Below are 20,602 nucleotides of genomic sequence, written 5' to 3'. Positions count from 1 at the left end.
AGGGGGATGGGGCGGAGGGATAAATTGGGAGATTGGGATGGACATATACACACTACTACTTATAAAATAGACAACTAATAAGGACCTACTGTAGAGCACAGGGAACTCTACTCAATACTCTGTGATGACCTATATGGGAAAGACTCTAATAGAGTGGATATATGTATGTGTGTAACTGAATCACTTTGCTGTACACCTGAAAGTAACACAACACTGTAAATCAAGTATGCTTCAATAAAAATTGTTTTAAAAAAGGAATGAAATTCTGACACGTGCTGCCACACTGAGGAGCCTTGAAGACGTCATGCTGAGTGAAAGAAGGCAGACGAAAGGCCCCACGTTCTATGATCCGTTTATATGAAACGTCCAGGGTAGGTAAATCCACAGGGACAGAAAGATTGGGGGCTGCCAGGAGCTGGGGGAGGGGAGAACAGGGAGTGAGTGACTTAATGGGGCAGAGTTTCCTTTCCGGTGATGAGAATGTTCTGGAACTAGGGAGACTGGTGGTTACATACACTGTGAGCGTGCTAAGTGCTACCGAAGTGTACAAGGTAAGACGGTTAAGGTGATGTGAATTTCAGTTCACTTTTTTTAAAGAAGGAAAAGTACATCAGTGAGACTGTTCCGGAGCATTCCACGCTGGCCATGGACACCAGCCCCGTCAGCTGCAGTCCCGGGGCCCTTTGTGGTAGGTCGGGACCAGGCCCCTGCAGCCTAGCCATGGGCCTGGGGACAGGGCGCACGGTGGGGGTCTGGAGTGAGGCCTGGCGGGGCGTTCCTCAGAGGCACAGGGAGTTCAGCCGTGTGTCTGGAGGGCTCGGTGGGGGCGGGCAGCGTGGAACTGGGGCTCGGAGGGCGTTAGGACAAGAACACGGCACGGGCTGCGGGGCGGCCCGCTGATGAGGCGCTGTTCGCAGAGACCCGAGGATCCAGGAGGACGAGAAGGACAGGATGGAAGAGGGTGCCACAGCCCACGGGGCAGCCAACGGGCTGTGCTGGGCCCCTCGGAGGGCACTGGGAGCCGTGGAAGGCCCCAGACAAGGGCGCAGTGGTTGGGCTCTGCCTCTGGAAGGGCGCTGTGGCCGCCCGGCCGGGGGAGCATGAGGCCAGTGGAGGGACTTGGGCCGTCGTCCAGAGCGGGGCGTGCAGGTGGCTGGCCTTGGGCCCCGTGGGGGCAGGTGCAGGCGGAGGTGGCTGGCTGGGGGACAGCTCGGGGGGGCGGGGCCCGAGCCACGAGGAGCCTCTGAAAACCCGCCTCTGGGTTTGGGAACGAGGGGGCTTTGGAGACCCCGCCGAGCCGCATTCAGAGGTGAGCGCGGGCTGGAGACCCTCACCCTGAGCGTCAGGGCCCCAGGGCTGCCGGGACAGGCCGCCGCGAGCCTGGCGGCGTAAGACGGCACAGACTGGCTATCCTACAGCCGTGAAGGCGGGAGCCGAAGCGGGCCTCCCTGGGCTGGAGCCGAGGCACAGGCAGGGCTGCCTCCCGGGGGCTCCGGGGCAGAACCCCTTCCTGGCCTCTAACAGCTGGAAGCGGCCGCACGCCTCGGCTCCGGGCCCCTCCTCCACCTTCCCGGCCAGCGGCCAGCAGTCCTGTTCTCTCTAGGGCTCTGCCTCCTGCTGTCACATCTCTACTCTGACCCCCCTGCCGTCCCCCACAAGGACCCCGTGACGACACCGGCCTCCCCATGACCCTGGATCCCCCTGCCTCAGGGTCCTTCACTTAACTGCGTCTTTGCCGTGTAAGGTTCCCCATTCGAGGGTTCTGGGAGTACGGTGTGGACGCGAGAGCCAGGGCGGGGTCCCGCGTGGGATTCAGCCTGCTGGGCCCTGGCAGGACTGGGGGAAACTCCTGCTGGCCGCCGCCTCCCCTGCCTCTGTAGGAGGCAGGGACGAGGTCATCTACCGAGTGGGGCGGGTGGAGGGGGTGGCTGCATGTGGACCCCACGGGGCCGGGGGCCTGGAGTCCCGGTCGCCTGGTGAGTGGGGCTTCCTACTGGCGCAAGGCTGGAGGAGGCCCTCGGACGGCGCCGCCAGCCTGGGCAAGTGGACAGGTGGACATCGGCTTCCTCCAGGGCTCAGCCTTTGCCCAGAGGGGGTGGCGGGGAGCCCGTGGGTCCAGAGAGGTGAGGATACTGGTCAGGGAGTTCCTGATGTGACAGACCCCAGGGCTGGAGGGTGGTGAGGACCGGAGGGGCTGGCGGGCAGCGGGAAGCGGGGGAGTCGGGCTGGGCGTCCAAAACAGGCACAGAACTCAAGCCTGGACGCAGGCTGAGCCACGGGGCAGTCGGGGAGGGTCAAGGTCAGGGGCGTGGGCGTGGGAGCCTGCTGGCTGGCGGCAGAAGTGGGTGCAGAGGAAGCCTGAGGACGGGGCCCGAGTGAGGGGTTGGGCGGGGCTCCAGGGGTGACACTGGTGAGCTACAGGGGTGTAGCAGACACCAGGTCCAGAGGAATAGTGATGCCCCAAAAGCAGGGAGTGGGCAGAGGAGGAGAGGGCCTGGGGCAGCTGGCAGGGGGCTGGATTCACGCCACCTGGTTACTGATGACGAGCTGCCCCCAAGTGTTGTGTTTGCAGGGGCGGCACCCTACCCTCTGCATCTCTGCAGCCAGGAGCAAAGGGCATCCAGGCTGGGCACCAGTGGGTCTGGCATGCTAAGCAAAGGGCTGAGGGCCCAGGCGCAGTAAGGCTACCTTCTGGGGCTAGAGGTCTCACCTTTTGAGGTCCTCAGGCGGGTGCCAGGGGCAGCAACAGAAAGCAGGGGCCATGCAACCCCCGATCTTTCTGGGCACCTGGGGCAGCCTTTTCTTGTTTCTTTATGGCCGCGCCACACCGCTCGCAGCATTTAGTTCCCCGACCAGGGACTGAAGCCGGGCCACAGCGGAGAGAGCACCGAGTCCTAAGCGCTGGACCACCAGGGAAGTCCCAAGAAGGCTTTTCCTTTCACCTGAGTTAGGGAGCTTTAGTGGTGGTTAAGTGTTTCTTGTTTGTGCTGGAGTTTTAGTTTCATTTGGTTTGAGTGTTTTGCTCTTTTTCAAAGTGATGCACGTACACAGCAAAAGGAAAAAGAGGAACGTTCAATGTTAGTGCAAGACTCACACACAAAACCACCAGCCCCCAGCCCAGCCCTCTCCACAGTCCGACCCCCCCAGAGGCGGCCACTGTCAAGCCTTCAGGCTGATCCTTTTGATGTTTCTCCTCCAAGCGTCTCTGCTCACGCGGCCATTTCTTGATTTATTGGTTGTGGGCATTTTTCTCTGACTGCGTTGGTCAGGCCAGCTCAGCCACAGGCAGCCAGGAGAGCCACCAGAATAGCTCCAACAGCGTGGGGTCGGCAGTCTCCCACGAGAAGTCTGGAAGGAGGAGGCCCCAAAGCCTTCCACAGAGCACGTCCCCCTGGCACAGCAGGTCAGCCCCTACTCAACCTCATGATCTCAACATGGCTGCTGTGGCCCAGGCATCACCTACAGACGCAGTGGCATCAGTAAAGGGGAGGAGAGTCTCTTTGCAAATTAGGAGGAAACGCTTGCCCAGAAGCCCCCCATTGTGAGGACCAGTGACCTTTCACCTCTAAGATCTGGGCCAGGTTGTGGGGGGCACAGTGCCTTCCCTGAGCACACGCCAGGGAGGGTGAATGCCCCCAACCCCAGGCTAGGACTGTGAAGAGGAGGTGAGGAGGGAGGGAGTGGACATGGGAGAGGTGGCCACTGCCTCAGGCTCGCGCCCCTGGAGGGCTCCACACCCGCACGTCCCCTTCCTTCTCTCCCAGTGCGTCCCCCTCAGGACCGCCAGCTGAGTCAGTGCCGGGTGTCACTGTCCCTGATGAGAGGGTGGACCCCGTAGCATCTGAAGTGCATTCTGGTTACCCTTCCTGCCACAGGTAATTCTGATTTCCTGATCTAACCCCTGCCTTCTCCTCCTTTCCTTCTGTGATGTTTAATTTTATGTATGGACTTGGCTGGGCCACGGGTGCCCAGGTACTTGGTGAGACTTTCTTCTGGGCGTCTCCGGTTGAGAGTAACATCTGAACGGGTGGTCTGACGCAAGCAGGTGCCCTCCCCTCGCGGGTGGGCCTCGTCCAGTCCCGGAGGCCTCAACAGAGCAGAAGCGAGGGATGCAGAATCGGCTCTCCTGGCCCGACGGACTCCAGCTCGGACAGCGGCCTCCTGCCTTTGGACACAGACTCAGGCAGGACCTCGCACGTCCGGCTCCCCTGGGTCTCCAGCTGGCCCGCTGCCGACCTGGGGACTTGTCAGCTTCCGTGACAGTGCGTGAGCCAACTCCTCACAATCAATGGGTGCATATATCCGGCCTGCTTTACACTTCTACACGTAACACACATCACATGTGCGTTCTGTTTCTCTGGAGAACCTGTCGCCCCCGCCAAGGTCAACGCCCCGCTTGTCCTGCAGCTGGTCTGTAACACATATCACATGTGCGTTCTGTCTCTCTGGAGAACCTGTCGCCCCCGCCAAGGTCAACGCCCCGCTTGTCCTGCAGCTGGTCTGTCTTGGTGGCAGCTCCCCGGGGCCCTCCTCCCTTCGCCCTGGGCTGGCGCTTCCTCCTCCAGGACCCAGGGGTCTCCTATCTCCCAGGTGAGTTCCAGCCCCAGGCCGCTGGCCCCATGCCTCCCCGTCCCTGGTTCCCTTCCTCATTTCGCTGGTGCATGTCCTTCTTGTCCTCGAAATGCCTCGTGAAAGCTGATTAGGGAGGATGTTCACGTGCGTGGAAATGTCACCAGCCCCTCACCCTGATGGATGCCTGACCAGATGGGTAATTCTGGTAGGAGTGTCATTTTCCCACGACGAAGCTTCCAGCACCAGGCTGACCGCTGAGCCGCCGTGCCTTTCTAGTCCCTGACCATTTGTGGGGAACTCCTTTCCCTCTGCAGCCATTTGGGTCCCCAGCTTCCGTAATATCCTGGGTTTCTCAATCCCTGGCCAAGTAGGCAGTGACCGTTTCAGTCTGGAAACAGGTGCCCTTCCGTTTGGGAAATCTTCGTATTGTTTCTTTGATCGTTTTTTTCCTTCCATTTTCTCTCTTCTGACTGGAACTCCGGTTAGTTGGATGTTCGATTACGGGAACGATCCCAATTTTCTTAACTTTCCTCTTTATTTATGTCTCTTTGTCTTTACAGGAGAGTTTCTCAGTTTTATCTTTCAGTCCATCTGTCGTTTCCATATTTCTCCCGTTGTATTTTTTTTTTTTTTTTTTTTTTGCGGTACGCGGGCCTCTCACTGCTGTGGCCTCTCCCGTGGCGGAGCACAGGCTCCGGACGTGCAGGCTCAGCGGCCGTGGCTCACGGGCCCAGCCGCTCCACGGCATGTGGGATCCTTCCGGACCAGGGCACGAACCTGTGTCCCCTGCATCGGCAGGCGGACTCTCAACCACTGCGCCACCAGGGACGCCCTCTCCCGTTGTATTTTTAACCTGATGGGAGCTGTTCTCTCTCCCCCTTCCGTGTCTTCTACCCGACTGTGGGTACAGTTGGGTTTTTCTGGCCCACACTCACTCTCTCTGTTTCCTTTAATTCGGGAGCTGGGGGCACCCCGTCTGTGTCTGGGTGGGTGTGTTGTCAACTGGGGGGGCCGTGCTGCAAACTGTCGAACCAGCTCCCCGGTGGGGCCCCCAGGTTTCAGTGCTGGGGGGTCCTTTCTGTGGGCCTCTTGGTGTCTCTCTCCAAAGGGGAGCCCTGGGCCCCCGGCCTGGGCACAGAGCAGAGTGACCTGTGGACGCCCGGGGGGGTGTGTCTTCAAGCTTCCTTCTCTACCCCGCCACCCTCCATAGACGGCTGCACCAGCATCAGCCTGTCTCATCGCTCTGGTTTGGCTTTTTTTTTTTTTTTCGGCCTCACTGTGTGGCATGTGGGATCTTGGTTCCCCGACCAGGGATCGGACCCAGGCCCCCTGCATTGGAAGTGCAGAGTCTTAACCACTGGACCGCCAGGGAAGCCCACCAGTGCTGTGGTTTTGATGCCTGGTTCTACAGGCATTTTTTCAGAATTAACTTACTTATCATTGACTTTTTTCCTTACAAATGTTAGAACAAGTGTGACAAAACCAATGGCAGGAAGGTGAGTTGGGGTGGCATCGGGTCTGCAGTCACCTGGGAGAGACTCGGGGTCTGCGCGGCTCCCCGTGTGCCCAGACGGAGCAGCTCTCCTCGCTTCTCCAGATCGCCTACGTCCAGACTTCCTCTCTGCCGGCTGACCCACTCCTGCGTGGTTTCCCTCCTGCTGGGAGCACTGCCCTGCTTTCTATCAGGATCCTGCTGGCTTACTGCCATGGGAAGGAGCGCCACTGATTCACAAACACTGAAACGTGAAATGTGTACATGCAGAAGAGAATGAAAAATGTCCTTGTATAAAGTACAGTTTAAAGAATAAGAGCCAGGTCACGGAATATAGCCCATTCCTGGTGGCCTGGAAGCTGCAGGGGGAGGACCCTGCCCCCAGCAAAGTAACTTCCTCCAGACGAGGTAGACTGTCCACTGCCTCTTCTGAACCTGTCAGCATTCGGTGTGTGTCCCCCGAGCTATAGTCTCTTCTGTTTTGACCAAGCTCACCTGGAGGCACCAGGAGAAGAGCAGCCGAGCAGAGCCATGGGGTCCAGGTCTGGCCTCAGCCTCCCTGAGGGTTTTTAGGAACTGTTCTGGGGCCATCAGTGGGCAGGGACACTGATGACCTAGGGATATCCAGCCCCCCCACAGGCGGGGCATCTGGCTGGGGCTTGGGCTGTCCTGTATTTCTGCTTCTGAACCCACCAGGGCCATCTCCCAGTCCTTTGGCACAGGTCAGATGGGCCAAAGGAGACACTCCTGGGGAAGCCCCATCCTCAGATAACCCCGCCGTGCCATCTCTTGCATCACACTGTCTGACCTGGGTGGCTGACGGTCCCAGGGGCACGGCTGTCCTACAGACATCTCCCTTCAGAACCCCCTGTGCACTCACCTTCCCCCGCTCCTGAGTTAGATGCTGGAGGTCCGTTCGCCTGGTCTAGTTCTTGGTTTACTCTCGCTTTGATGGAGCACATCCTTCAGTAGCTGCTTGAGACACAGCGCATGCGTGGAAGATACATTTTAACACCTTGCATGTCTGAGAAGTTTTTACGAAACCCTCACACTTGAATGATAGCTCGGGCAGGTATAGAATTCTAGGTTGGAAATCACTTTCCTCCAGCACTTCATAGGTACTGATTCCTTGTCCACTTACCTCCAGGGTGGCTGCTTTCACTTCTCAAGCCATTCTGAGGCCTCTTTGGGGACCTAATAATATATGTTAATTTGGAGAATGTCCCATTTGTACTAGAAAAGAGTGTGCCTCGGGCTTCCCTGGTGGCGCAGTGGTTGGGAGTCCGCCTGCCGATGCAGGGGACATGGGTTCGTGCCCCGGTCCGGGAAGAGCCCACATGCCACAGGGCGGCTGGGCCCGTGAGCCATGGCCGCTGAGCCTGCGCGTCCGGAGCCTGTGCTCCGCAACGGGAGAGGCCACAGCAGTGAGAGGCCCGCGTACCGCAAAAAAAAAAAAAAAAAAAAAAAACAAGAGTGTGCCTCTTTCTATTTCTTGTGTTATCCACACAGTCCACAACTTTGCTTGTGATGCTTGAGCTGTCAGTGTCTGAGAGGCGAGTTGGAGGGTTTCCATCTCCAACCACCGCTGTTGGGTCAGTTGTCACCTATTGTTTTCTGTCTTCTGAGGCTATGGGGTTTTTTTGTTTTTTGAGTTTAAAAATATATTTATTTTATTTAATTTGTTTGGTTGCACCGGATCTTAGTTGTGGCAGGCGGGTTCCTTAGTTGCGACTCACCAGATCCTTACTTGCGGCAGATGGGCTCCTTAGTTGTGGCATGTGGGATCTAGTTCCCTGACCAGGGATCGAACCCGGGCCCCCTGCGTTGGGAGCACAGAATCTTAACCACTGCACCACCAGGGAAGTCTCTGAGGTTATGTTTTTAGTTGCATACATGTTGTATGTTTTTGATCTGCTGTTTATCTCACAAATATTGGATCCTGCTGTCTCCTAATTTAAAATGGTTAAAACGATCAATTTTATGTTAGGTATAATAACCACCACAAAAAAAAAAAAGCACCACAAAAAAACAAGCAGAGAGCCTCGTTCCTCTTGACTGAAGAACCACTGATGAGCGACCACCTCCACAAGGACCACACTCCAGTCCTGGTCCACAGAAGATATATGGTCGGGGCAAACTCAAGACAGCCGGGAGGGAGAACCTGAGGTTGAAGAGGCTCAAGACGCGTGCCGGCGGTCGCAACGCGTGGGCCTCGTGTGCATCTCCGTCAGGCCAACTGTACAAACGCCGTTCCTAGCAGCGTCCAGGAGCCTGGAACCTGAGAGGTTCTCTGTGCTGACGGCATTATAGCTACATTGTGGGAATACAGCTGAAGTGTGAAGTGACGCCTGGGATCTACTCAGAACAGCCAGGTTGGAGGAGGCGTGAGAGGGACGGGGGTGGGGGGGCCTAGGTGACCCGGGGACGTGCAGGACGGGCGGGAGGGGGCAGTGTGGAAACACATCACAGGACCTCCCCACCGAGTCCTCAGCTTTTTTTTTTTTTTCCGCCACCCCGCACGGCATGCGGGATCTAGTTCCCTGACCAGGGTTTGAACCCTCGCCCCCTGCAGTGGACGCGCGGAGGCTTAACCACTGGAGCCCTGAGTCCTCATCTTCAATGAAGGCAAATCCTCAGACTCTGTGTCTCAGAAGAGTCCCCGCCTCTTTTCTCCTTCTGGGAATCGCGAACCTGCTGCTGTTTCCCCATCCTTCTCCATCCATCGCTGTGTCGTCAGGGTGGCCCTTCATCCCTCCCGAGTCCGTGCCTCTTCTCGGTTCTCTCTGAGCCCTGGCTCCTGCCTCCGGCTTCCTGAGCCCCTGCCCTTTGGGCTTCTCTGTGAAGCCCCGTCCGGTCAGTCATTCCGCCCAGAACAGCCGGACCCGTGGCTTCTTTCTCCACCTCGGCCTGGACGCCCGGGCTCCACCACAGAGCTTGCGGAGCTGGGAGAGGCGCTCAGGACCAAGGGGTGGGGCCCTCTCCCTACCCTGCCCGCAGGGCCCACCAGGGCCTCGACCAGCAGCCCAGCCCCTCCTGCTTGCCTCCACCCATCCTAAGCCCCCAAAGCCCCCGCGCCCTCCGGCCTCAGCCCCTGCCCATCCCCCCACCCGTGCCGGCGCTAATCTGGGGCTCAGTGCTGGGGGCAGCCCTACACCTGCACCCCAGGTGCCCAGACTCCTCACTGGGGTCCCCCAGGATGCGGGGAGGGGGTGCCTGCTGTCCGCGACCCTTACTGACGCCGCCCAGGGTGCCCGTGGCGGCCCCTCGGTCACCGGCCATTCCCCGCGTACAGCTGAGCCGACATGCAGGCGACACCACTGCTCCTTCACTACACCGTGGCCCACGCACCCAGGTGGGACTCGATGTGGCCCCGGGGCGGGGGTGTGGTCATGTGAGGGCTGCCTGCCCCGCCCGCCCCCCCCCCGCTTCCCCCTGGGCCACGGCATAGTCTGGACTCTCAGACCCCCAGCCGTGGCAAGGTCTCCCCGGGACAGAGTGGCCCGTGCAGGCCAGAGACGAGCTGAGCTGGGGCCGTGGGACAGCACGGGCCCACTGGCCAGAGTCCCCTGGCCGGTCTCAGAGGTTGCCGGTGGTGCAGGGCGCGGCTGGGGGGCCCTTCTGGGGAGGCAGGGGGAGTTGGGGCAGGGCCTGGGCCGGACCCCGAGGCCAACAGGCAGGTGGAGAGCGCAGCGGCGGCGTGCGGGACCCCAGCTCTGACCTCGCTCTGGCCCCGCACAGGGCCTGCTCCTGGACGTGCACCGTCCTGTGGACGTGCCGGCGTCGCCCTGCACCGGTGGCTGGACCGAGGCCCCACATTCCCAACCTCTAGGCGCCCCGGGGTCTCGAAGGGAAACAGCTCCGCCAGGAGCCCCGGGAACGCGCAAGCCCCACTGCAGCTGAGCCCGCCCGGAAAGCACGAGCCCGGGAACAATGCCCTTCGTGTGACAGACTTTCCCCTCTGTGGGAGAAAATAGAGTTTAACAGAATGGCGACTTCCTGCATTTGTGCCTTCGCCTGAGGGGTGATTCACACAAGACCTCCCACAAAGAGGAGCTTCTAGCCAAGTCAGCCAGGGCTAGGTGCCCCAAGGGCCCTGCACCCCTTGGGGCCCCGGGGCCAGGTGAGGGGTCCACCCGCCGTCCTCCAAGCCCCTGCCTTCCCGAGCTTCAGCTCCAGCCCCAGCAGCTTGGATATGTTCAGAGGCCCCGGAGCTGTTCAGGCGGCAGCAGGGCTGGGAGAGGGCGTGGGGGGCTGTTCAGGCGGCAGCAGGGCTGGGAGAGGGCGTGGGGGGCACCTGGGACAGAGCATTGGGCCCAGGCTCACACTGAGGAGTCCTCTGGGCCGGGTGATGAGGACGCTGTCCCCACCCACCTCTACACTTGAGGACAGGGCTGCCTGTTGGTCCCCCCTTCCCCTTGCCTCCCAGCTCTGATGCGTCCTCCAGGGCACTCAGCCTGTCGGGCCCTCCCCTGACCTCCATGTTTCAACCCTTCTCTGTCCCCAGGGCACAAGGACTCATGTGACCCGCGAGCAGCCCGGCCCACGGCCCCGCCCTGTGGCCACTTGCCTCTTGGTCTCTCCTGGGGGAGGCCCTGGCCGACCACCCTCCTGCCTTCGCCTGAGGTTCCTGCCACTCCCACACCCAAACCCCACCACGGCCAGACCCCCTCCCTGGAGCTCTGGGGCCGCTCCGGTTCATACTTTCCTCCCCTTCAGGGCCCAAAACACAGAGATGGTGGGACCAACCGCCCTGCTTTGGGGACACACGGCCCTTCTATGCAGGCATCGATGACACCACTGCGGGCTGGGACGGTGTGGCTGAGATGAGGCTTCACTAGGACATCCCGCTGTGAGGCTGGTGGACGGTGGCCCGGCTGCTGCCCTCCAGATGCACGGGGCCTTGGCGCCAAGGCCTCGCTGCCCACGGCTGCTGCCTGCCCCCGAGGGAGAGACGGAGCACGGCAGGGGTGCAGAGGCCCTCTCCTGCAGCCGCACAGCAGCCTGAGGCCCCTCCTGCCGGGCCTCCTGCCTCTCCTGCTTTCCCCGGGGGCAGGCACCCTGCATGGGGTCTGGCCCCCCACTTGATTCTTCACAGGTGTTTCCCCCCAGGATCTCGTCCACATCAGCTCCCCACTTGGCCTCTCACATGGGATGAAGTTCAAGCCGCCGCCGCCTCTCCTGGACCTTGTGACCTCCAGCCAAGGAGCCTCCAGGGTGGCACAGCTCCCCGCTTTCCCTGGTGGGTGCTCAGGCCCTTTGTGAACGCTCGCTGCCCTTTGCACAGCACCTACGATGTCCTGGCACTGCGCTGGGTGTTCTCCATCTGACACCTCAAGTCTCTGCGCAAACCCCGGTGTTACAGCTGAGCTCAGAGGGGTTGAGGCTTGCCCGAGGCTGCAGAGGGGCTCGGCCAGCAGCCCAGCACCGCGGGGACACAGCCATGGTGGGCTTTGGGTGACAACTGTACCCTGGGCTCCTCTGGCCTCAGGCAACCAAGACCTCTGGGACCAACTCCTCATGTTAAGTCCCGCCATTTGAACTACCCGCAGTGATTTTTTTCTGGTTGGGTTGGATTGAGTCCGGGAGGGTTTTGCAGGATGGGCCACAGGGGGGTTCAGAGGAAGGAACCGCAGCAGGTTCCAGGGCGCTGGGGAGAGGGGCGGGCTTGGGGGCTGGCCCAGAGAGCTCCGCACTGTGTGGTGGGAGAGCGGGCAGCAGTTGGGCCGCGTGCGCCTTGGCTGGCATGGTGAGGACGGGACGCCGTGCCTCTGGGGCCAGCTCCGTCTCCCATCCCCTCCCAGACCCCGCTCTCAGCTGTGGGTGAGCATGTGACTGAGGCCCAGCCAGAGAGCTGCGCTGGGCTGACTGACGGGGCCCGGTGAACGGGCAACCTTGGGGCAGAGGGCACGACGGAAGTGGAGGCCTGGTGTGGCCCCAAGTGGACGGCCTGTCCACGATGGGCAGGACTGCATGGCAGAGCCCAGGTGAAGGAGGGAGGGGCGGCGTGGCCCAGGTGGGGAGCGCGGGGGCCCTGCTTCCCTCACTCCCCCGCCGGGCCACAGTCCTGCTTCCCGGCTGAAGTCCCAGTGGGCTCCTCCTCTCGTTCTATAGGGGAGCAGTGGGAGCTGAGTTTCCACCCTCCGGAGCTTGAGTCCCGCCTGGTGCTGTGCTTAACCTCTTCAGGCCTGCAACCCCTGCCAGGGATCAGAGGAAGAGCCCAGACCTGGGAGGAGCACCCCTCTGCCAGAGGGTCTCTCTCCTCCTTCCCATGCCCCTCCCCCAGCTCTACAGGATCTGATCTCACGAGCCCAGCCCCCACCAAGTCTTCCCCAGGAGGGGACATTCTGGCTCATCCACCCACCCTGCAGACAGGCAGACTGAGACCCAGAGGAAAGGGCTGAGCTGAGCCCAGCTTCGTCCCCTGGTCCGGCTCGGAGGCCCCGACAGCGAGCCTAGGGTGGCTCCGGGCAGGTGGCCGTCCCCTCTGACCCCGGGCTCGGACGGCCTCTGTGTCTGGGCCTCAGCTCAGAGCGTTTCCTGCCCGCCAGCCCCAGCCCAGCCCCTCAGGAAGTGGCCGCCTCCTGAACAAAGAGGCCGGCGGACAATGGCCATTGAATTGGGCCGGGGCGCTCGCGCACGGACAGGCCACCAGCTGCCCGCGCTGATAAGACGGCTCCGCAAGCTTGACCGGCTCTGGGATCCGCGGCAGGAGCTCAGGGCTGGCGCGGCCCCGCCCCGCGGACTGGGGGCCAATGGGGAGACGGCGCGCCCCGCCGGCCGCTCGGGGACCAATCCGGGAACTCACCGGGGAGCGTCCCCGCCCCTCCAAGCGGCTCTGGCCCCGCCCCCTGCCCGGCCCGGCGCGCCCGCCCGGCTGGGCCCTGGGCGGGCCAACGAAACCAAGCTCTGGAAAGCGTTTTCCCCTCTAAAAGCGTCGGAAGTCGGCGCCTCGCTGCGCTTCCTTCGCCTACTTTGGGTGGAACAGTCCGGGAGGGCGGCCCGGCCGGCTTTCCCCGCACTCCCTGGCTCTCTGCGAGGGTCGCGGGCGGCTCGCTGTGCTCCGGGGGCAGCCTGGTCCGCACGCCTGCCTGAGGCACCCCTCCTCCGGAGGCACCAGGACACATGGTGCACATGGTGCAGCTCCGTGTGCGGAGGCCCGGCGCTGAGAGCCAGCTCCAAGAGACGAGCGGGGGCCCCTGCCCAGGCCCGAGCCGTGGAGCTGAGGTCAGGAGTCAGTCCCGCGCTGGCTCTGGAGGGCCCAGGTGCACCAGGTCATCCCCCCCAGTCTGGGAGGCTCTGTGAAGAGGCAGGCACAGAACTGTAGTCAGGGAATGTGGCAGGGTGTGTGTACGTCTGGGAAGGGGGGTCACAGCATCTTCCAGAAGAAGCCTGGCCACCTGCAGGGGAGGAGAGGGGCTGAGAGGGGCAAGGCCTAGAGGTTTGGGAGAACTGAGATAGGCTCTTTCCTCCCGGCAGGATGAGGCGGCCCACTTCTGAGCCTGGCAGGCCCCAGGCAGAGCAGGGATCTGGGGAGCTCGGGCCCACAGCAGCCTCCTGTTGTGTGTGTCCAGCCCGCAGCCCTGCCATTACTTCCTGGCATCACCAGCCTGCAAGCCCCGCCTTCAGCAAGCCCCTGCCCCGGTGGGAGCCTTCCCCAGGATAGGGGTGATACAGGGTGGGCAAAGCCAAGGCAGAGGGACACTCGCAGGCTGCAGGGCCCACGAGCGGGCCCTGACCCCAGCCATCGGAAGCCTTCTTGGGGGAGGTGACACTTGTGTTGCATTTGCCAGGACAGGACGGGATAGACCCACCAGGAGAGGGAGTGGCCCAGACACAGGCTGGAGACAAGGAGGAGCCAGGTGTTTGGAGAAGGGCAAGGGGTCCAGGAGCGCAGGTGGAACAGCCAGGGGGCCGGGGGGTGTGGCCAGGCCCCAGGCATCACCCTGACACAGCTGCCCCTTGGGCCTGTGGAGAAGGTGGCCATTGGGAGGAGAGTGCTTGCATGGTGTCTCTGTCAGCGTCCCAGAGGCTGGGCTGGGCCAGGAGTGATGGTGACGGTGGTGCTGCGTAGAGGGTGCAGGCTGCGGCCCTGGAGATGCAGGTCCAGGCTGGTGGCGGTGGTGGTGGGCACCATCTGGCTGACAGTGGTGGTCCTGCTGGTGGGCTGGCAGGTTGCGGCCACGGGCGTGGCAGCATGGCAGACTGCTGGGGCTGCGGTCACTGGGGGTGGTGCCATAGGGCAGCCCACGTGGCTCCAGGTGCCTCGGAGAGGCTGCCCAGACTTCCACTAAGTGGCCTGGGGCCATGCCCTCCAAGGAACCAGGTGTCTCCTGCCAACTCTTCCTGCCCCTCCCGCGTGCTGTGAGTGCCCCATCTCCTGAGTAACCTAGGTAACCGTGACCCCTCAGTGGCCTGGGCAGATGGACACACCTGGCCTTCAGGTGGATGCAGCCCAACCCTCAAGCGGACACAACCTGACCCTCTGACCCACAGCCTGACTTAACAGCAACCTTGGCCCCAGCCGTGTCCTCGCCTTGACCACCTTCTCCACTTCACCCTTTGATCCAAAGCCTCGGAACTGCGGCTACCCTTCCTTCCAGCAGCCACGTGGCACGCCCCGCGCCCACCACGATGTCCCCCGCTACGGCCTCCGCAAGCACAGCCAGGTGCTCATGGGTCACATTTGCGTTGTTTTGTGAGACATCCGGGCCGAGCCACAGACACCTGGGTCTGCGTGAGCAGATACCTGCCTGGCCTCTGCCCAGCACCGGGCCCTGCTGCTCGGGCTGCAGGAAATGGGAGGCCTGGCGGCTTCTGACTCCCGCTCTTTATCAGCCCACGACGCTTCCTGCGGCCAGCGAGGCCTGGGCCCCGTGGCGCCGGGACACCAGGTCAGCAGTGACTCACCGAGAGCCCGGCCTGGGGACACCCTGGCCCACACCTCCTGCCTCCTGAGAACTCCCGCCCTCACCCTGGCCCACACCTGGCTGGCAGGGCCACCCTGAGCCCCCATTCCCTGGCCCTCCCACCATTCTCCACCCACCAGCATCTTCCCCATCTTTTAGCCCTCCCCTCCCTCCCCCATCCCCGACAAGCAGGGCTGAGGTGCCCCCACCTCTTTGTGCCCCCCCCCCAGTCCCAAGTGCTCATAGCCAGTAGGGTGGGCAGCCGGGGCTGCAGGGCCCACCAGGGCTGAGCACAAGCTCCTTGCTTTGCCCACCTAGGCGGCCACAAGTTTGCTCCCTACCCACGGGCCCTGCTGTCCCCCAGCTCTGCAAGGAGCACCACACCGCACCTTCTGAGGACCCTGACCCCTCCCACCCTCAGCTCTCACTGCTTCTCCCCACACCCTGTCACCCAAGCCCAGATTGGCAGCGCACCTACCTCCCCTGTGCCCCATCACGGCCTGACCAGTTCCTCCTCCTTCTGGTCTCAGTGTGGACCCCTCTTCCTCCAGGAAGCCTTCCTGGTCTAATCCCTACAATCCTCCCACCCTGGGGCCTCCCAAGGGATGTCTCCAGTCCATGGAACTCGTCTCTGAGCTTTATTGGACCCTCAGCGGGAACCCAGAGTCTGCTGCTCACTGGCAGAACCCACCTCCCACCCTCGCCCCAGTGCACCCCTCGCCCAGCACGCCCGGCAACACTGCGTGGGTCAGGACGGTAACTGAAGTTGGGGACACAGGGCAGAGGGGGCCCTGGGAAGCTCATCTTGGTCTGAACTCGCAGGGCGCCCCGCCCCAGGTCCGGGGCAGATGTAAATGGCAAAGGAAACAGCCATCTGCGTGGGCCCCTTCCCAAAGAAATGCCGACCCCTCCCTGGAGCAGGGCTCCTTGTGGGACTGACCCGCACATGCACGAGCACGTGCGCACAAGCACACACAGAACCTGCAAAATGGTCCTCATCGTGCACACGCAGCCAGCCCACTCAGGCCCACCCGGGAGTCCTGTAGCACCGCCTGCTGGCTAACCAAGCAGCACCCCCTTCTACTTGCCGAGCCTGCGGGGCTAGGAAGTGGGTGCTTCGCACGGCATGTGCCCATGTGTGCGTGTGCACTCCTCTGCACCCCGTGGCCTGGGCCCTGTGACCACCATGCCACCTCTCGTACATTCACATTCCCAGGCCGAGGTCAGTGATGGTCGTTTGGAAAATCTGTCTCTGAACAGCAGCAGTCCTGCCCAGGGCTAGGCCGGGGGCGCACCAACGGGGGCGGGGGATTGAATGCCATCCACAGGCTGGTGTGCTCCGGATCTCCACCCCTTGTGTGGCCTTTCCGTCACTTCAAGCTCTTCCATCGGCTGCCCTGCACACCCAGCAGGCCCCTGAACCCACGGCCCCCATCCCCCAGTGACAGCCACAGGGGCCTCCTGCGCAGACCCTGCCTGGCTCCCCTCCCTCTGGCGGGCCTCGAACCTCTGCCCCGCCCTCCGCTGCACACCGACTGCTCACCCTCTATGCCCTGCCTGCTGCATTTCCCCACAGCGTGGAGGCTGTTCCCTCCCTGCCGTGTCCCCGGTCCCACGACCAGCCTCAGAGCCTCGGAGCTTTGCCATGAGGCTTTGCCAAGGCCTGCTGAGGCCTTGAATGGGAAATACGTACTTTCCAGAGCCCTGCGTGTAGTTGGATGGAGTGTCCTGGTAAGGGGCTTTGGTGCAGAGGGAAACCCAGAAGTGGTGAGACCTCAGGGAGGCCTGGGGGGTGGGATGGACACAGAGGCAGACGCTAACATCTCCATTTCCCATCACTTGCCGTGACGTGGCACGTGCAGCTGCTGATCCCAGGGGGCCCACCTCCCTCTGCAGTCAGGCCCTGGCCAGATGGCGTGGGTCCTGCCGGCTTGGCCCTCGCTGACCCAAGCCCTCCCGCCCGAGGGGCATCCCCCCAGCTGCCAGCTCAGTTCCACACTCCTGCTGAGGCTGGAGGCCAGGGCCACAGTGCCATCACCCTGTGAAGCGCCGGACCGTCGTCTTCCTAGGCCCCACCAAGGCGGGCACCTGGCAGACGACGTCCTTATTCACCTCTGGATGGCGGGAGCGATTACTCGCTCTGGTCAGCGTGAAGGCTCCTCATCGCCAAGGGGAGTGTAGTCCCCACGCTGTCTGGCAAAGCGGCGTTTCCTCTCGTCAGCCAGGGCCTCCGGGCTCCAGTGAAGCCTGCGTGGCCGTAGCAGTTTGCTCCCTGTGAGGCGTGATGACCCTCGCTGCTCCACCACAGCCCCGTGGGGCCATCCCAGGATGTGCCTCCTTCACGGCCTCCCACTGGGATCCTCCCAGTGGATCAGGGTCAAGGTTGTGATGACGGCTGGGGTCAGGGTTGAGGTCAGGGTCAGGTCCTATCAATCTGGGGCCCCTGCCCTCACAGGGTCCAGCCGGGCCCATTGTGTGGCGACAATGGCTTCCTGAGCCAGGTTCCTCTCCCAGCAGGAAAGCCATCAGGCCTCCACTTTGCCACCGCCCACGGCCCCTTTGAAGGGCCTGGGCGGTCAGCGCCTGAGGCCTGCAGCCTCGGAGCCAGTTCCTCGGCCCCCACCCCTTGCCAGCCTGGCCGGGGCCCAGGCCTCCCCAGGACCGGCCAACCCTGCAGGCACGTAGGCACAGGACAGCATAGGCGGGCACTGCCCAGGCAGGGAAGCTGCCGGCCGCACGCGGGCACAGCCCCAATCACGGCCGTCCCTCAGGAGCTCCTACCCTCAGGAAGCATTGGCCCCTGTGTCCCCCAAGGGGCCAGGGTGTGTGTGCAGGGTGGCTGAGTGTCCTACTGACATGGCAGCTTGGGGCCTGGGAGGGTGTTGGCAGGACACCTGGGCTGGACCTGGTGGGTAGGTGCCCAGAACCCAAGGCCCCCTTGCAGGATAGGGGACAGGCAGAGGACCTGCCCCAGCTAGGCCAGGCCTCCCCACCAAGCCCAGCTGGTCCTGGGGCGCCCCCTGCTGCCTGGGGTGTGGCTGCAAGTGGAGGGGTGGCCAGAGCCTGGGCAGCGGGGGCCTGGGGTGACGCTTGGACCCAGCAGCGCTGCACTGGGATTTCGGTGGGCAGAGCAGTCCCGGGCCCAGCGGTGACAGAGAACAAAGGCCCTGAACTGAGCCCCGTGGCTTTGAGGGTAGCCTTTATTATCCAGGGAACAGGGTGTCCTCGGGGTGTGGGGGCCACGGTCTCTGTTGAACCCCAGTTGTGGCCTGGAAGCGGGAAGCCAGGTGGACTGGTCTGGGCAGCCGTGTGGCCGCGGCTATGGGGCTGGGGGGCAACCAGGCCCTGACTCAGCCAGTGCTGGATGGGGGCGAGGCCCCGGCTTCTCCCGACGTGGTCACAGCCGTGCTGGGGGACCCGCAAGCATAGATCCCTGCATACCCTGCCACTCTCTCGGTGGGTCCGTTGAATCTGTCCCACTGTGACCCCAGGAGCCGTGCTCTCAGCACGCCTACTGGACAATCCGTAGGGCGATCCCCAGCCTTGCAGGGGGCGACGGGACCGTCTACACCCCTCCCGGGGTCCCCATCGACGCAGGAGTGGGCACCTGGCCCAGAGTCGGCCAGTGACGAGAGGCCCCCACTCCCTGGCACACCCAAGCCCTCGCTCCGCCGCTTTTCCAGCCTACTGAGAAACGGAGGAGAGGCAGGGTGTAGAGGACAGCAGAGAGACTGGGGGGAGAGCAAGAGGTGCCCAGGGGGACGGGGCACCGGCCCTGGGATGGCGAGATGCAGGGAGGTGTGGTCTGGAACTTTCCACGTGGCACCGAGCTGGTGGGAGCAGCGTTTATGGCGCTGCCGGTGGGAAGGGTGCAGCTGGGGGCTCAGGCTGGGCTCCTTGAGGCAGAGGTGTCAGCGGACCTTCGTTCTCTGGGGCCACCCAGCACCTGTCCCTCCCTGAGAGGCCTTCCCCCTGCCCACAGGTGGCCTTGGCAGCGGTGGGTGGCCCTCAGTCCCACTGCCTGCCTGCCTGCCTAGCCAATCCAGAAACCACTGCGGGGCCACACGGGGAGCAGCTGGGCAGAGGCAGGTGTGCGGACCCAGGTCCAGGGCGAACACGGGCTGAGGTTGAGCAAGTTGGTGTGACCTGGAATTGACCGGTGGCAGCTGGGCAAAGGGTAGGAAAGGGCTGAGGCTGACCTCTTTGAATGACTGTATAGATGCCCTCCACTGCGGACAGTTCTCGGGAGGTGGATGCAGAGAGGGGCGCTTCCATCATTCCAGCCCTCCTTCTGCCTGACCCCTGACCCCCACCCCCGGGTTCCCACTGCCGGCTCAGGGCGCCTGGGACCAAGGTGCTAAGGCTCCAGCTAGGGCAGCACAGAGCAGGCTGGCTCAGGATGTGGCCCCCTCCCACCTGAGGGCCCTGGCGGGGGTGGGGGAGGGCCCTCAGGCCTGCCCCCCAATTCTTGGAGGAGCCTGAGGCAGTGAGTGGCACGTCACTGGGGCCCACCCAACCCTGCCAGGAAGGTTACCCGTGGTCCCAGATCTGTGGCTCAGAGACGGGCAGGAATGGGCACGGTGTGGGCTGGGTGACCAGCAGATGCCACGTCCTCTCTGGGGAGGGGGCAGCCCTGTCACACGTGCCCTGCAGCGAGAGGCACCATCAGGCCCATGGGCATCTGAGCTCGGCCACCACTGGGGTGCGGATCTGGGTCCTGTCAGAGCCCAGCACCCAGCACCCTGAAGGGTGGTCCAGAGGCACGAATGGATAAATGTGTGTGCACAGATGCATGAGTACATGGAGGGGCGCAGGCGTGTATGAGTTGTACATGTATGTCTGTGCGCACAGGTGCGTACCTGCAAGTGTGGAGGCCGTGTGCTGTGTCCCCTCCAGGCTGGCCCTGGCCCTGGCCCTCCCCCACAGGCCTCTGGGGAGGGGACACGCTGGCGAAGGTGCGTATGAGTTCGGGGAGAGCAGGAAACCCGGGAAAGAGGAATGGGTAGGACCCTCGCACTTGGAGGAGCCAGTGCAGCACGTTGGAGGCAGGCAGAGAGGTTTGGAGGCCTTGGACCTCACCCTGGATAATGGGGGGGGGGCGCAGGGGTGCACACAGGTATGTGTGCAAACGCCTGTCCCGTGTCAGCCACAGCGTGGTACGTGGCCCCACCCAGCACGTGACAGGGATGGGCAGACCTGGGCCCCAGGCAGCTGGGCCTGGATGCGGGGAGCAGGCCGCCTTCTCCCAGCTGCTCCCCAGCACCGTGCCGAGGCCGGCGGCCAGCCGCGTGCCCTCCTCAGGAGCCAGCCTGCGCTCCCCAGCCAGGCCCCACGGAGGACCCTGCTGACGTCAAGAGTGGGTACAGGGACTTCCCTGGTGGTCCAGTGGTGAAGAATCTGCCTTCCAATGTAGGGGACGTGGGTATGATCCCTGGTCAGGGAACTAAGATCCCACATGCCGCAGGGCAACTAAGCCCACGCGCCACAACTACTGAGCTCGCACGCCTCAACTAGAGAGACTGTGTGCCGCAAACTACAGAGCCCACGTGCCCTGGAGCCTGCGCATCACAACTAGAGAAAGGAAACCTGCTGCCAAAACTAGAGAGAAGCTCAGCGCTGCAACAAAGAGCTT

At 62.8% G+C, this 20,602-nt stretch overlaps 1 long non-coding RNA gene across 4 annotated transcripts; it reads left to right on the top strand.

Annotated features, from left to right (window-relative positions):
* The first annotated feature begins 1,145 nt into the window (after positions 1-1,145).
* LOC132518358 (uncharacterized) lies at positions 1,146-18,005 on the top strand. Of its 4 annotated transcripts, none has more exons than XR_009539898.1 (10): positions 1,146-1,739; positions 2,004-2,123; positions 3,765-3,875; positions 4,046-4,383; positions 4,472-4,590; positions 8,052-8,436; positions 8,637-9,416; positions 9,803-10,184; positions 10,569-11,303; positions 12,176-18,005. It is a non-coding gene; the product is annotated as an uncharacterized LOC132518358 (long non-coding RNA). The 4 variants fall into 4 exon arrangements; XR_009539899.1 differs by having other exon boundaries at positions 3,765-4,383; positions 10,569-10,687; positions 10,781-11,303; XR_009539896.1 differs by having other exon boundaries at positions 3,765-4,383.
* Positions 18,006-20,602: the final 2,597 nt, after the last annotated feature.

Source organism: Lagenorhynchus albirostris, chromosome 1 (assembly GCF_949774975.1).
Source record: "Lagenorhynchus albirostris chromosome 1, mLagAlb1.1, whole genome shotgun sequence".
Classification (NCBI taxonomy): domain Eukaryota; kingdom Metazoa; phylum Chordata; class Mammalia; order Artiodactyla; family Delphinidae; genus Lagenorhynchus; species Lagenorhynchus albirostris.
Note: the sequence above shows the minus strand (reverse complement) of the source record. Positions and strands in the feature narration are given on the sequence as shown.